Source organism: Fukomys damarensis, unplaced genomic scaffold (assembly GCF_012274545.1).
Source record: "Fukomys damarensis isolate Sample0158 unplaced genomic scaffold, DMR_v1.0_HiC HiC_scaffold_17, whole genome shotgun sequence".
Classification (NCBI taxonomy): Eukaryota; Metazoa; Chordata; class Mammalia; order Rodentia; family Bathyergidae; genus Fukomys; species Fukomys damarensis.
Window position 1 is genome coordinate 32,003,243 of NW_022900929.1, and position 11,217 is coordinate 32,014,459.

Consider the following 11,217-nt stretch of genomic DNA (forward strand, 5'->3'; position numbering starts at 1 on the left):
TTTAAAGAGACTCTGTTTCTTTCCAGGATCTGCAGTCTCAGAATCCAGAATCTCATGATTTTCTCCACCTAGCTTTACAGTCTGTGGATTTGTGAGGTGCAACTCCTGCCCCAGAAGCCCTTCTGTCCACTCTACTGTACCCAGCCAAGCTGAGGCATCTCCTTGCTCACATGGGTTAATGGGGGGGGGCAACTGGACTATTGATCTCCTCTGGATGTCGGCCACAAGAAGACTGCTGGATTTAATCCTAGTACTTTGATACCCAGCTCCTTCTTCTCCTTCTCCTTCTTTGTCCTCCTCCTCCTTTTCCTTCTCCTTTTTTTTAAAAAATGCTTTTAGTTATAGTCAAAGGCAGAAACATTTAGTTTTGTAAGACCCATAAACATGTGGAAAACTGCTTACAAAGCAGTCGTATTATAAAAAGAATAACATCCTTGCAAACATTGGTGGAATGGTTGTAGATCACTTTTATCATAAGGATTTGGTACTCCACATTGGCTTTTGGACCTGTAGCGTGACCCCCATCTTTATGCAATGATGAAAGATCTTATGCTACTAACATATTAGTATAAGATATTGTCTATGTTTGACTATATACCCAAATAATGAACTGGCAAGCATATAGTTTCAAATTAGATCCTTGGAATACAGCAAAATAGCTATCTTTGCTTTATACAATGATTCATAGTACATTGTGTTGGAAGGGAAGAAGATAATTGGACATTTTCAATTTTCCAACTGAAGTAATCCTAGCCTCTTAGTTTCTCAAAAAGAAGTTTTGAAAGATATATACAGAAGTTTCATTTAAATTATGTAGCAATCTTTTATCGTTATTATTATTATTATCTCAGATCTTACTTAATGTGAGGCTCTGTCATCGGATCAAGTACAATATTCCACAACTCTAAGAATGATGATCACTGGCAAAAAGACAACAACTAAAGCCACGATGGCTTTTATTGGGCATCTATGCCACCGCACCTGCTTTCAGAGCTGTTTTAACCTGGTGCTAAAGCAGTTGCTTTAGCTTTCCGATTTGTCCTGCAGTTTACCTAGTCTCTACCCCCCCTTTCTTTTAACAACGAAACATTTATTAGTGCATTTTAGGCTCATATAATGATAACACTCATCATGGACTCCCTTTTAGTTACCTTTGTAATATTTCCTTGCATGGCATCAATAACTTCATCCACCTGATTCTGAACACGCTTAGTTTTATCATTTCGAGGTCCAAATCTTGGTCCAGATGGTCCCCTTAGAAAAACGCTGTCTTCTTCATCTGAGTCATCTTCCAAAAGATTCCTCCTTTCATTTTTTCACAGAACTAGCAACATCTTCACCACTTAGGTGGTGCTTGAATTTGGGAGACATACTTTTTACTCCTGGAGTACTTGTCTATTTCCCGGTAAAGTATTCACCACTTGCAACTCTGGGGAAGACTGTGGTGGCCAAGGAAAGGAGTGGGGAGCCTTGGAAGGTGGATGGGAGGGGAGGAGGAGACTGTCTTTTTAGGGTAGGGTCCATGTCCTTGCTGGCATGACCTTTAACTTCTCAGAGGGTCTAAGTCTAACTTGTACACTTTCTGCAGCTATTTGTTGAGGCTCTCTCACCCAGACACCGTGTGAGGGTGGCATAGTTACTTCCTTGTTGCTAAGACAAAATAGTCAAAACTCACAAGTTAAATAAGGTTTATTTTAGCTCACAGTTTGTAGAGGTTTCAGTCCATAGTTGGCTGGCTTTAAAACAAGGCAGCATGGGAGAGGGGCATGGCAGAGGAGAAAGAGTTCATGGCTTCCCTTCATTTCCCTCTTTACTCCATTCAGGCTTGGTCCATCCACACCCATGGTAGGTCTTCCCATTATCCATACCCCAAAATATGCTAAACCAATCAGTGGATGAATCCAGTTATTACACACCTATAATCTAGAATCATATGCACATGATACAGCCATCTCTCAAAAGCCCCACCTAGGAGTGCATGAGGCTTTGGCAGATTTTTTTTTTTTTTTTTTTTGGTATCAGGGATCAAACTTGGGCCCTTATGCTTTCAAAGCAGGTGGCAGAACCACTGAGCCAAATCCCCAGATCCCAGACATCTTGATATAAACCATAACAGAGGATAATGCTGGAAAATCTGGCATGGAGTTATTCTGTGGCTCAATCTTAATCAGTTAACCCCTTCCCAAAGTGACACCTGATCAAACACTCTTTGACCATATGGTAGGTGCAGCCCAGGTTTCTTCTCAATGTAGCCCAGAAGAAGTAGTCACTTTCAGAGTAAAACTGCATGCTGTTTTCCTAATTTACAATAGCTGTGGGTGTTTCTTGGGACTAGCACTGCTGGCCAGGTCTATTATTTGTCCCTTGATCTGCTGACTCTCTGGGGCTTATGTTCTCTCCCAGGGTGTTGGCCTCATGAACAATCAGGTCAGTAAATTGGTGGGTGCCTTTGCTGCCCCATGCAGAAGTGAAACAAAACACAGAGCCTATGAGAAGGCCAGGGCATGGAATCCACAGGCTGTGTAGTCTTCCTGTGGGGACATGGCTGCATGGTCTCAGCACTGTAGATCTGTAATGTAGTTTGAGATCCACAAGTATGATTCCTCTTGCTTTGCTATTGTTGCCCAAGTTGCTTTTGCTATTCTGGGTCTTTTCTGTTGCCATATGAATTTTAGGGTTTTTTTTTTTTTAGCTTGATAAAGAATGCTATCAGCATTTTGATCAATATTACATCAAATTGGTGGGCATGGTGGCACACACCTGTAATCCCAGCACTCGGGGGGCTGAGGCAGGAGGATCGCTGTGAGCCTGTATATAACAAGACCATCAAGGGACCATTCCTCAAACTTCAGGCTGCCATCCTCTCTGCCCTGGCCTTAGCCCTCCCAGACCTCCAACAGTCATTCACTCTCTGTGTCACTGAGAGAGCGGGACTAGCACTGGGGATATTGGGACAAAACATTGGATCACATTTTGCCCCAGTTGCTTACCTATCTAAACAACTTGACCACACTGTCCAGGGCTGGCCCACATGTTTATGTGCCCTAGCCACTGCTTACCTCCTTGCCCAAGAGAGTTCCAAGCTAATGTTTGGTCAACCAACAACAGTAAAGTCACCCCATCGCTTACAGGACTTACTCACCATAGCCTCTCACATCTGTCCCCTTCTTGGTTACAACTCTTCCATGCTACTTTCATTGAAAACCCATCCTTCTCTCTTCAGTCCTGCCCTTCTCTTAACTCACTCCTCTCCAAGACCATTCAGACGCCCTCCCACTCATGCATAGAAACAATAGAAAACCTATTTCCTTCCCTCCCAGATGTATCTTCAGAGGCCGTCCCAGACCCAGAATTCACATGGTTTACTGACGGCAGCTTGATTCCCACTCAGGTACCCAGCCAGAAGGGGGCTGGATATGCCATAGTCTCTTTAACACAGACAGTTGGGCCAATCTGCTTCCACTCAATACTATCTCACAATAAGCAGAATTAATTGCTCTCCCTCAGGCTCTCACTCTGGCCCACAACAAGCGGGGTAACATTTACACTGATTTGAAGTGTACGTACCACATCCTACACTCTCACAATTCAGTGTGGAAAGAAAGAGGTTTTATGACCACAAAAGGGACACCTATCGTTAATGGGTATCTAATATGTGCCCTCCTCCAAGCAGCCACTCTCCCAACACCTTCTCCCATAGCTCAGGGAAACCACAGGGCTGATCAAAAGGCCTATAAAATGGTACAAAAACCTACTCTCCATAGTCAAAATCAAATGCTGCTCATTCCACCTTTAAAACCCAATTACTGCCACAGATTAAAATTAGACCCTTATCTTTCGCCATGCACTAAATTAAAATCCAAATGGATTAAAGATCTAAATATTAAAAGAGAAACATTAAACTTGCTGGAAGGTAAGTTAGGCAGAACTCTGGAAGACATTGGTATAGGAAAAGACTTTATGAACAAATCCTCAGTAGCACAGGAACTAGCAGAAAGAATCAACAACTGGGATCTCATCTTACTAAAAAGCTTCTGTACTTCAAAAGAAACCATTAGCAGAACTAAGAGACAATCTACAATGTGGGAAAAAATTTTTACCAGCTGTACCTCAGACAAAGGACTACTATCAAGGATATATAAAGAACTCAAAACAATCAGTCCCCCCAAATATAAAGACCCGATCCAAAAATGGGCATCCGAAATGAACAGACATTTCTCATACAAAGAAGTAAAAGCAGCAAGAAAATATATGAAAAAATGTTCCACATCACTGGTCATTCGAGAGATGCAGATGAAAACAACACTGAGATTCCACCTCACCCCACAAAGAATGGCTGCTATCAAGAAATCACACAAGAACAAATGTTGGCGGGGTTGTGGGGAGAAAGGAACCCTCCTCCATTGTTGGTGGGAGTGCAGACTAGTGCAACCACTATGGAAATCAATATGGAGATACCTCAAAGAGCTTGGACTGGAGGTTCCATTTGACCCAGCCATCCCTCTGTTGGGTATCTTTCCAAGAGAACTAAAAGAATCATATCACAGAGAAGTCTGTGCACCCATGTTTATAGCTCACAGTTTGTAATAGCTAAATCTTGGAAACAACCTATTTGCCCATCCGTTGGAAACTGGATAAAGAAGTTGTGGTTTTTCTATAAAATGGAATATTACTCAGCCATTTTTTTTTTTTTTTACATGGCAAGTCTTGATTCTCATTTTTTTCCCCTTACCTCTGCCCTCCCTTCACCCCCTCCTCCCCTCCCCATCTACAAACACTTTATTTTCATCTTTTCATTCTCTCCCATTTTTTTCTTTTCCCTTTTTGTTCTTCCCCTACGTATCACACCTTCCCTACACCTTTAGCTCCTTTCCTCCCATTTCTAAATGTCAGTAATCTTATTAGAATCTTATGCATTGTTGCCCCAACAATGAATGTAACTGTACTGTATCCCTAAATGTACCAATAAACTCAATAAAAAAAATAATAATCATCTTAAATAAAGAAACATCTATATGAAACAAACAAACAAACAAAAAACCCAATTACACCCCTTAGAAAAGGGCCAAACATATAGACTGAGGTGCTGCATTGAGGGATGATGGGCTCTTACATCAGGGACACCATGTCATACCTGATAACCAGATAATTGCTCTTCTCACTGACATACATAGTTCACTCCACATAGGGGCCCAACCCTTCCTACATCTTCTCAGGTCTTTCCTATATCACCCATCCCTAACAACACACATACAGACAATAACACAGGCTTGCCCCGTCTGCTCAGTCACGAGTCCCCAGAGTGGCCTTCAGACATGCTCAGAAACTCACCAATCCAGGGTACAGCTACCTGGGGGAGACTGGCAGATTGATTTTACATATATGCTCCCTATAAAGAGGGTCAGATACCTCCTAACCTTGGTAGACACTTTTATAGGACGGAGAGAGACATTTCCATGCACATCGGAAGGAGCAGCCACTGTAGTTCACGTACTCTTAATGGAAATCATTCCACGCTTTGTTCTCCCACGCTCCATTCAGTCTGACAATGGTCCTGCCTTTGTCTCTCAGATTATCCAATAGGTCACAGAGGCACCCAACGTACAATGGAGACTTCACATCCCTTATCCGCCTCCATCATCAGGCAAGGTCAAATGGGCGAATGGACTAATTAAGACTCAACTAACCAAACTTTCAATAGAACTAAAACAAAATGGGATTACCCTCATCCCTTTGGCTCTCATGTGGCTACACTCAACTCCCTAAAAACCATTAAACATAACTGCCTTTGAGCTGATGTACGGGCGACCCCTCCTGTTTCCCACTTTACCCAGTACCTCACCACCTCTCACTGACTATGTCCCAACACTTAATTATGCCAGTCGCCTCCTTCAGACCCTGGCAGATCAAACGCTCCCCCTCCCCTGACTCACCAGGTACTCTGCTATCTCTTTTCCCAGGCCACCCAGTGTGTCTTAAGACCCTTTCTCCAAAACCTCTCCAACCATGCTGGGAGGGACCTTTTACCATTTTCCTAACTACTCCTACAGCGGTAAAGCTTACAGAAAATGTACCTTGGTTTCACCTCTCAAGAGTAAAAAAGAGCTTCTCCGGCTCTCCAAAAAGACCAATTTAATAACCTGAAACTCCCAGGTACTCTTCTATTCTCACAGGACCTACTAAGTAAGCTCAAACTGTTCCAACCCTCCCACAGATTCCTGAAGAAGACACCTCCGAGGGGCTGCTCTTGTCTACTTCTGGAATAGTGTCTGAGAGACCCCTCTGCCCACTGGCTTTAGGCCCACTCTTCTTTTCCTCCCTCTCTTGACATTTCTAACTCCACCAGTGTGAAGCCTCACATGTGGACTTTCCTATCAACCTGGTAACTGTCCCTTCTGTGCTCCCAACATCACTTTCTGGGAAAAAGACACATGGGAACTGAAAGGTAAAACACTCTTCTTACCTCAGTGCTGTTCATCCCACCGAGCTGCTCTACTCCCAGATGACTGGTGTACAAGAGGTCCACTACACAGGCCCGATAGAATGGTCGTGGTCCTGGTGATGGAGTCACCCCAACTTTTACTCCTATCTCTTGGGACATCTCTTCTGCCATCCCCACACATTCCCTCCAGATATCTTCCATAAACATTCAAGACCATCCAAAAAACCTGAAAAACCCATTAATAATTATGTACACAGTGTCTTGGAAGTGCTGACATTCGAGGATGTTGTCCCAGAACACAGATGCCCCTCTCTTGTCTCCCCACTCGTTTCTAACGAACGGTTCTCTGATTGAAAAAAAAAAAGTCTGAAAATTTTCTATGAGGATCTCCACAGTCTGTTTCCTGCTGAAGACCCTATCACTTTCACCCCAATCACATGTAGTCTTGGCCCTAAAAACAATATTAAATCCTCTAAAAAAGGAAGCCTTTTGGCCATATCACTGTTTTGCTCTCTGGTCTCAGTTCAACCACCTGCACTATCATTACTCAGGGGAACAATGCACTCTCCCTTGTTCTTCTCTCTTTGAAAGTCACTCTGTAATCTATGAAGCCTTCATCCCACATTTTAGCCTCGGTGCCTGATCCCTAGGAAATACGGATGCAGTCTCCTGCGCACCAGTTCCAGGCCCTTCTTTTTTTTTTTTTTTTTTTCAGCTTTAATTGAGTTTATTGGTACATTTTAGGGATACAGTACAGTTACATTCATTGTTGGGATCTTGTACCTCTAGATGACAAGTCTTGATTCTCATTTTTTCCCCTTACCCCTGCCCTCCCTTCACCCCCTCCTCCCCTCCCCATCTACAAACACTTTATTTTCATCTTTTCATTATCTCACATTTTTTTCTTCTCTCTTATTACCCTTCCTCTACCCATCCCACCTTCCCTACACCTTTAGCTCCTTTCTTCCCATTTCTAAATCCAGGCCCTTCTTGACTGTGTCCTTGAAGACATTGCTTGGTTCCACCCACAGTAGGGTACCTCTGAAGCAACTCTGGTTTCAGGGAATGCTGACTGAATTTTCGTGTTCTGAGATACAACTCTTTCCCCCTTGTTTACTGTCTATTCTCACCCCTTCTCTGTTTCAAGACATTCCTCTGTTAAAAGCCTCATGGGATATTGTGACACCAGAAGCACAGGGGCAGCCACTAATATCCTCAGCTTCCTCTTACTGTCTCTTCCCGGGTTCCTCTCTGGAGTGGGACTCATCACCACAGCCCCACTGGTCTGGAAAAGTTTTGATTAGTGCCTTTTAGCGATGACTATTTTATCATCACCCTTCTTGGTATTTTGGGTTGCTTACATTAAGATGTATTCACCTCTTCTCGTCACTTTCACCCTGCTTTTAGGGATCCCCCTTTCCACCTCCCAAATTCCTTGTCCCATACAATGCAAACAGGGTGGAAAGGTCTGGACAATGGATTGGAGTGGGGCCAGGCTAATAGATTATGGCCCCTTACAGTTTTCGCCCTACTCCTCCATGCATTACTCCTGCTATAAAGGTTCCACCTTCTGCAGCTATGAAGGCCGAAAATATTAGACAGGTAAGATCATCCTTACGTCCATGGTCTCGAACTGTGGTTAAAAAAACCTGGTGAAATTGCCTGCTGGAGCTACTTGGTGCCCATCGGGGTTAGTGATTGGGGAGGAGTCCAAAATTCGGCTCTAAAGGAGGTTACTGATAAACAGGCAAGAAAAGTGATAAAGCTCTTCTAACACACCAGCCCACCTCCCTATAAAGGAATAGACATCCAGGTGGTTTACCAGATAACCCAATCCCGATTACAACATCTATTCAATACCACTCTCCACTACCTCCCAGCTAATATTTCTGACTGCTGGATATGCTTATCTGTGTAGCCACGCTCATTCACCCCAATCCCCATCCACCTAGATTTTAATGCGTCAGTCCCTGATAAAAACAACCTCTCCACAGTTTTGGGACCCTTTGCTACAAGCCTTCCACTCCCCACACAACTAACCAACTTGACACGTACAGGAAATGATAATAACCTTACTTGTTTTACTTGCTCCCACTTTCTCTCTCAAGAAGTCCCATCTGCCTGTCTAGTGGCCTGTACTTCATATGTAATCAAGAGGCACTCCATGCCTCAATCAGTCTGACGTTTTCTGTTACATATCCTTCCTTAGCCCTTCAATGACCATTTATACAGAAGCCCAGATGTCAAACAAGTTCTCCCACAGAACAAAATCAGAAAAAGGGCAGCTCCCCTTCTAGTCCCCTTCTTAATGGGAGCGGGGTTCCTCACCAGGAAGGCAATGGGGACAGCGGGCATTTCTACATCCACACATTTCTATCAGGCCCTGTCCATAGAGATTTCAGAAGATATGGATAAAATAAGCCAGTCCTTAATAAAGAACAAGATCAAATAAATCCTCTAGCAGCAGTCGTGTTACAAAATAGAAGGGCCCTTGACATGCTGACAGCGGCCCAAGGGGGAACATGCCAGGTGCCAGGTGAAGAATGCTGTTATTTTGTTAACCAGTCAGGGTTAAAGCAAAGGTTAAATAATTACAGCAGCTCATAGAAGAGTGAAAAAGATGATAGAATTCTTGGAGCATAGACCAGGGCTATTCCTGGCTTCCCCAAATGATGCCTTGGCTACTTCCCTTGTTGGGCCCACTGGCCCGTATATGCATTTTAATCATGATAGGGCCCTGTCTGCTTCGCTGATTTCAAAATTTCTTGAAGGAACACATGAGGGCATTTACCAACCAGACAGTCACAGAACTCGTCATGGCTGGTACCGGCCACTGCAGCAGAGGGAAGAAGCTTCCACCTACCGCTGCCCCTACCAGATCCAGGTTTAGCCCCAACCTTCACCTCTGTCAGCTTGAAGCAGCTCCAGAAGAGACCTTTGGCCAATAACCATAAAACAAGAAGCCTGGAATGTTAGATTTCCCTTGCTTTAAGACAACTGCCACATGGAATAGCAGCCTCCATGTTAAAATGTGGCTTCTCCCAACAAAGGACAAGCTTCTGCTTCCTGTCATGCCTCTTCTCCTGACAAGAGTAACCTGATATGCGCTACCTCCAAGCAGCTAGTGATGTCACAGGCTCCTTCAATGTCTCAATGCTACCTCACTCAACTCCACCCAGCTCAGGCCAACTCCACCCCCTCCTATAAAAGAAGCTCCCTGTGCTGCCATGTTGCTTTTTCCCCTTTGTTGGGAGGCAGACTGGCAAGTCCTCCCCTTAATAAAAGCGTGTTGGCCAGGCATGGTGGCACACGCCTGTAATCCCAGGACTCAGAAGGCAAAGGCAGGAGGATTGCCAGGAGTTCAAGGCCAGCATGAGCTACATAGTGAGCTCAGGGCAAACCTGAACTATAAAGTGAGACCCTGTCTCAAAAAAACCAAAAATAAATAAATAAATAAATAAAATAAAATAATAAAATAAAGGCCTGTTACGGTTTTGGTCTGGTCCTGGTTTTCAGCTCTTTTTTTTTTAACCTAACAGAAATCTCACACTTTCTTTTTTCGAGACAGGGTCTTACTATGTAGCCCAGGCTGGCCTCCAACTCAAAGCAATCCTTCCTCAACCTTCCCAAGTACTAGCATTACTGGCCTGTGCCACCAGGCCCGGTCTGTTATTTCTTTTTTTGTTTGACTGTACTGTATATCCTTGTTTTTTCACAAATATAAACATTATTTTGTTTGGTTCTTGCTTTTGTTTCTTTTTTGTTTTCTTCCTGCCTTCTTCACCAGTCTCCAAAAGCTTAAGTAATCTTTCTTTGTTCTTCAGTCTTGCTTCTAATCTCTTTCCCTTCTATTTCTCTTTTACCCCTCTATTCTTTTTAAATCTTCTCCCCAGAGGGTAAAATCATTGAAATGAGGGGACATTTACTGTATAAAATTTTCTGGTTTTTTTTTTTCTTAGCTTTTGTTATATAACTACAAATCTTGGGCCGGGGATTGAGCTCGGTGGTGACAACACCTGCCTTGAAAGCACAAGGTCCTGAGTTCGATCCTCGGTACCAAAACAAACAAAAACCTACAAATCTTGTTCTTATGGTTAAAGGTGGCCAATTAATAGTTACCACAGTTTTTTTCTTTTGTTTTGTTTGTCACTGGAGATCAAACTTGGGTCCTTGCACTTGCTAGGCAGGCAGCAGAACCACTGAGCTAAAACCCCAGCCCTAGTTTGTCATTTTCTAGGCTGTGTTTGATGACTACTGTTACTGCTGATTGTACTACCTTTAGCCAAGGTGACACAGTTGTTCAGTTGTTCTTCCTGGTATCCCAAGACTGAGATCCTCGGAGGGTCATAACCAATACTTACCTGCCACTACCAAAGGGCCAGGGGTTGGGCTAAATAGGCAGCAACTTCTCATCCCCAACAATTGAAGAGGTAGGAGCATGCAACAGACTCAGAACCCAAAAGCTGGCTATACCTAGAAGGCATCTCTGAAAAGTAGTCGTTTCCTAAGATCTCAATACTAGTGAAAGACCTACCGGTCATAAGCAATTTACAAGCATCATACAGAAATTAAACTAAAAAAGAAAATGAGAAGACAGGAAGCAAGATGCAGCCCCAAACTTCCAGCTGGACCAAGGCAAACCCAGGGGGCAATGAGGTGGAACAATTCAAGCCCACCCACCAGGACTCTCTGAAATAGTAACAGTGGAAATAATAAAGCAGATGAGTGAGGCTCTGAAAAGTCTCTGGAAGTTTCAACAAATGCCAACTCCTCCT

General features: G+C 43.6%; 1 pseudogene; it reads right to left on the reverse strand.

Annotated features, from left to right (window-relative positions):
• Window positions 1-882: 882 nt before the first annotated feature.
• On the reverse strand, window positions 883-1,371 carry LOC117286508 (annotated as a pseudogene).
• Window positions 1,372-11,217: the final 9,846 nt, after the last annotated feature.